General features: G+C 39.7%; 1 pseudogene; it reads left to right on the forward strand.

The window, feature by feature from the left end:
• Nucleotides 1-664: 664 nt before the first annotated feature.
• Nucleotides 665-2,092, forward strand: LOC122755042 (annotated as a pseudogene).
• The last annotated feature ends 3,691 nt before the right edge of the window (nt 2,093-5,783 follow it).

The raw sequence follows: 5,783 nt of genomic DNA on the forward strand, positions 1-5,783 counted from the left end.
GCAAGCTGACAGAGCCTAAGTAGCTTGGGTTATCATCAAGCCTAGGACTCGGCTTCTCCCACCCTCAAACCTCCCCCCAGGACACCCCAGTGCCTTCCCTCACTCTCTATCGAGCTCTATCAGGGTCTTCAAGATGAGCCCTTCTTTCCGCCTGTCCCTCCAAAGGATTTACTTCAGTCACCTGGTAACGCAGGACCCTTTATCTCACCCTTCCTCCTGTCTCTTTGCACAGGTCGTGAGGGCTCTACAATAAAGGCGATCCAGCAGCTCACCGGAACTCGCCTAAGCATCAAAGAAGAAAGAAATCGACATACACTCTACATCTACGGTAACTATAAAGCCTGCGAAAGAGCACAAGATGTGGTGGAATGTGTGCTTGGTTGGTGCCGGCCTGCCGGCCAACAGGACTAAATCAGATCTCAAAGAGAATACAACGGCCCCCAGACAAAAGAGGGGCATCTCATTTTGTCCAAATTCTTCCAAGGCCTTTCTATTCTCATTCTTGTTCCATTTTTAAGAAATGTCTTCTTGAGCTGAGTACTACTGGGAATGCAAAGATAGATGTCTCACAAAGACTGCTCCTAGTCAATACCATGACTAACTTTGATCCCAGAGGACTTGGGAATGAAGAATATTGCCTACCTTCTGACAAGAGGGGCTCAATATGAATGAGACGTTTTGGACCAAGAAACCAAAGTGAGCATGTTGCCCAATTAGGGATATTGGTTTTAAGGGCTTTTTCCTTTTTAGAAGTGGGAAGGGGGAAATGGGTGAGAGAATGTTTTTAAAATAAAATCTATCAAATTTTATGAACATCTTGTGATTTTTTTTAAATGATATGCATTTCAGGGGTGGGGGGACCTTCCTTTAAAACTCTCAGCAGGGGCAGGTAGGTGGCAGGGTGGATAGAGCACAGGCCCTAGAGTCAGGAGGATCTGAGTTCAAATCAGGCCTCACAACACTAGCTGTGTAATCCTGGGCAAGTCACTTAATGCCAATTCACATACACACATAGACACATAGACACATACACACATACACACATACACACATACACACATACACACATACACACATACACACATACACACATACACACATACACACATACACACATACACACATACACACATACACATACACACACACATACACACACACACACACACCCCTCTCCCCAGAGAGAGCCTCCCTTTAAAACAAAGGACAGAAAAGAGGAAGCAGGTCACCTCCGGCACCAAGATGGGCCTCATCTTCGAGGTGCCCAAGGGCGGCTTCCTGTACATCGACCTGGAGATTACAGGACCTGATAATAAGAATTTATAAAGGAGACAGAGAGTCCAGCGGGAAATATACTTTTTAAACTTTTTGGGGGGGAGGGGGAAACGGAACAATGAGGGTTAAGTGACTTGCCCAAGGTCACACAGCTAGTAAGTGTCAAGTGTCAGAAGTCAAATTTGAACTCAGATCCTCCTGAATCCAGGGCCAGTGCTTTATCCATCGTGCCACCTAGCTGACAGGAAATATACTTTTGCAGCTCACATGGATGGAACTTACAAGTTTTGTTTTAGCAACAGAATGTCCACCATGACTTCCAAGATAGTGATATTCACTATTAATACTGGAGAAGCCCCAAAGGGCCAAGGCATGGAAAAAGCTCATCAGAACAAGCTGGAAAACATGATTAATGAGCTCAGCGTGGCGATGACAGCGGTAAAGCATGAACAGGAGTACATGGAAGTCCAGGAGAGAATACACAGAACAATTTATTTATTAAAAAAAAATTTTTTTTTTAATTTTTTGTGGGGCAATGAGGGTTAAGTGACTTTCCCAGGGTCACACAGCTAGTGTCAAGTGTCTGAGGCCAAATTGGAATTCAGGTCCTCCTGAATCCAGTGCCAGTGCTTTATCCACTGCACCACCTAGCTGCCCCACCCCTACACAGAGCAATTAATGACAACACAAACCGCAGAGTGGTCCTCTGATCCTTCTTTGAAGCTTTTGTATTAGTTGCCATGAGATTGGGACAGATCTGCTACCTGAAGAGATTTTTTTGAAGTCCGGAGGGTTGTCTGAGAAGGCTTTTCCTGATCGTCCCAAACTCCCAGTTCACTGCTTACCAAACATCTCAATCACAACAATGTCACATAGTTTCTAAGCTTTTGTTTTTTGAATTATACATTCATTGCTTCTCTTTCTTCCTCACGAATAGGTTTTGAAAACACACCTTCTTAGCAAGGCTATCCTGACAACTTTGACACTTAATTGGCACCACTTCTCATTTGAAATTTGCCTCCAACACACAGGACGTTCCAGAGCTCTAGCACCATAAAATGAAGTGTGATCTGGTGACATTTGTCCAGGTTGTTGGTTGGTTTGGGGGTTTGTTTTTTGTTTGTTTGTTTTGTTTGTTTTTCGCAATGAAATACAATTTGTTCATAACACAGCACTAAGGCAAATACAATCTTTTTATTTATTTATTTATTTTAATACAGTCTTTTACCAAAAATGACTGTACGTGTCTTTGAATCTCTAAACCTGAAAAAAAAAATCAGTTCTGTGAAGTTCTAAGGAACGACAGATTAAATCATTACAAACTGTCCTAGTAATGGACAGTCATTTGACCTTGTGGCACATGCTATCATAACTGGGTACTAGTATTTCATTTAGGATAGTTTTTATTTGACAAGGCCACAAACTATATTCTCCCCTAAAGAAAATGGGAATGTTCTCTAAACCCCAGGATTCGTATAGAACAAGTGGCTAACCAAGAAGTTTGGATTCCTGCCTGACACCTCTGATGTGACAAGCCAAGGCTGGTGGCTGTTGGTGCAAGCAAGCAAGTGGTGGTTAGTCTTTTTGGGGTGGCATGGCCAGCTCTCTTCCTCATCCCTGTGTGGGCACTTAAAACCCGTATATTAATCAAAGCTGGGAAAATGTGGATTCCTGATGCCAAAGGGTTAAATTTTGCTCTTGGATGTTATTGCAATGTTATGCAGCCACCATTTATTTGATCAGAAACAGTGGCATTTTGGGCCATTGTCTAGCTAAAGAACATTGAGCATAATTCTCAATACTAGGGTTCTTTTTTTTCCCCCTCTCCTTGTCTTTCATTTTAGGCACATGTGAATTTTGTTTTGAATTAAAAAATGACTTTTTCTTGGTCTCTGATGATGGGTTGAAAATTGAAGCATCTGTTTATGATGTGGGGCTGATCAAGGATTATGTTGTGACTGATGTATATTAGTTACTTGTATTTTTTTGATCTTTGCAAGGGGGAAAACTACAAATAACAAGTTTTGTACTATAATTTTAAAATTTGTTACAGGTTTTCATGTTCAATGTAAAAAAAGTTTTTTGACTTTGGGCAAAACACTTGCAGCAGTTTATTAATAAGGTGAGAGTTTTTTCACCTTAGTGTAACTGTTGAATGCCAATTTTATTGCACGTGAAAACACTTCAAAATTCAACAATGAAAATTAAAAATTGAATGTATATCTAATTTGACCCAGGTCCAGTAAATAAACAGTTCTTTTTTTTTTTTTTTGGGTGAGGCAATTGGGGTTGACTTGCCCAGGGTCACACAGCTAGTAAGTATCAAGTGTCTGAGGCCGAATTTGAAGTCAGGTCCTCTTGACTCCAGGGCCGGGTGCTCTATCCACTGCGCCACCTAGCTGCCCCAACAGTTCTTTTTTTTAAAACGGGAAAAAATGGCGAAGTGGCTAGAGCACCGGCCCTGGATTCAGGAGGACCTGAGTTCAAATCCAGCCTCAGACACTTAACACGTACTAGCTGTGTGACCCTGGGCAAGTCACTTAACCCGAATTGCCTCATCAAAAAATTTAAAAAAAAAAAAAAGGGAAAAAAGAAAGTGAAATCTATTAAAATATTTTATGGATATCTTAAGATTTTTCTTGACATACATTTCCAAAAGGAATTCGTCTCCTTTTCTCTTCCCAGAGAGCTCTTGCTTTAACAAATAACAGAAAAGTGGCAGAAAAACAGGCTAGCTAAATGAACCTACATATCAAAAAAATATGACATGCAAATTCTGCAAAATCACTCATTAAGCAAACAGGTGATTACTGAAACTCTCCATAGGCCCCATTTCACCAGCAAGATAGCCAACGAACCAATCAATCACTGAATCAAGGAGCAATCAAATAGCAGATCATAAGTGAAAGCTAGAAGCCAGACAAAGGGCTAAGTACTAGAAATACAAACAAAAAGCAAAAACATTTCCTGCCCTCAAGAAGTTTAGCTATTAATGGGGGAAACAAAAGGTCCATCAATGGACATATAAAATCTATACGGAGATGGAAGATTGCCTTAGAGTAAATGGGTTTTTATCACTACTCACTTACTCACATATCCCCCTCAGTAGTTGCCCTCCGTTATAATAAATAAATGTAGTCTAACAATACAAACCAACACAGTAATCACATCTGAAAACACATGTCTCCTGCATAGGTAGGGCATCTGCCAAAATGTAAGAGATTAGTGGGGTTTTTTCCCCTCTGCTATAAATTGAATCCTTAAAATAAAGACTTATGGGGCAGCTAGGTGGCACAGTGGATAAAGCACGAGCCCTGGATTCAGGAGGACCTGAATTCAAATTCGGCCTCAGACACTTGACATGTACTAGCTGTGTGACCTTGAGCAAGTCACTTAACCCTCATTGCCCTCAAAAAAATTAATAAAATAAAGACTTTATAGTCATTGCCTCATATTCCTCTACTACCACAATACCCCATTAAAACCTCCCTTGTAACAACAACAAAATAATTAGCATAGCCACCCAAGAAAGCAACAGGGTCTAACAACATTCTGTCACCAAAGTATCCTCCTCCCCCACCCTCACAACTGAGAGGTTAGCTTGGCACACTCTGTTCTTTGTAATCAAGAAGATCCATTGCAATTTGCCTGACTTTATCTGCTTTTGCATATTGTTTTCATTAGTGATACTGGGATCATTGTGTATATTATTCTCCTAGTTCTTTCTATTCTCTTTCTGTTTATATAGTGCTTTGTTTTGTAAGGTTTTAGCTGTAATTGATATATTTTGTTTTTTCAGCACAATACTGAATATATCCTTCCATCTTTCCCTACTCAGAGAGCCTTATCTTAGAACAATGTTTTAAAAGTTAAAGGAAAAGCAGTTTAGCAAAATTGATTTACCATCCTAGTTTAACAGTATGTATACTATTCTACATCCATAATCCCCTACATCAGAAAAGAGGAATGGAAGGATATTTTATTATCTTCCCCTGGTCCCAAACTTTGTGATTATAATTGTCCAAAACTCAGTTCCTTTTGTTTATTTGTTTACTATTTCCATCTATATTATTGTATCATCATGGATGTTGTTTTCCTGGTTCTTTTTATTCCACTTTGTATAAGACCACATAATTATTGTTTCCCAGAAGTTTGCATACCCATCATTAGCTTCTGCTTGACCAATTCTAATTGTTAAGGAGGTTATTTTTTTCTCAATAGTATTTTTCCCCAATTACATGTAAAGAAAGTTTTCAACATTCATTTTTGTAAGATTTTGAGTTCCAAATTCCCCCCATCCCCTCCACAAGACAACAAGCAATCTGATATAGGTTATATGTGTACAATCATGTTAAACATATTTCCACATTAGTCATGTTCTGAAAGACGAATCAGAACAAAAGGGAAAAACCATAAGCAAGAAAAAAAAGTGAAAATAGTATGCTTTGATCTGCATTCAGACTCCATAGTTCTTTTTCTGGATCTGGAGAGCATTTTCCATCATCAAT

Source organism: Dromiciops gliroides, chromosome 4, assembly GCF_019393635.1.
Source record: "Dromiciops gliroides isolate mDroGli1 chromosome 4, mDroGli1.pri, whole genome shotgun sequence".
In the NCBI taxonomy this organism is placed as follows: domain Eukaryota; kingdom Metazoa; phylum Chordata; class Mammalia; order Microbiotheria; family Microbiotheriidae; genus Dromiciops; species Dromiciops gliroides.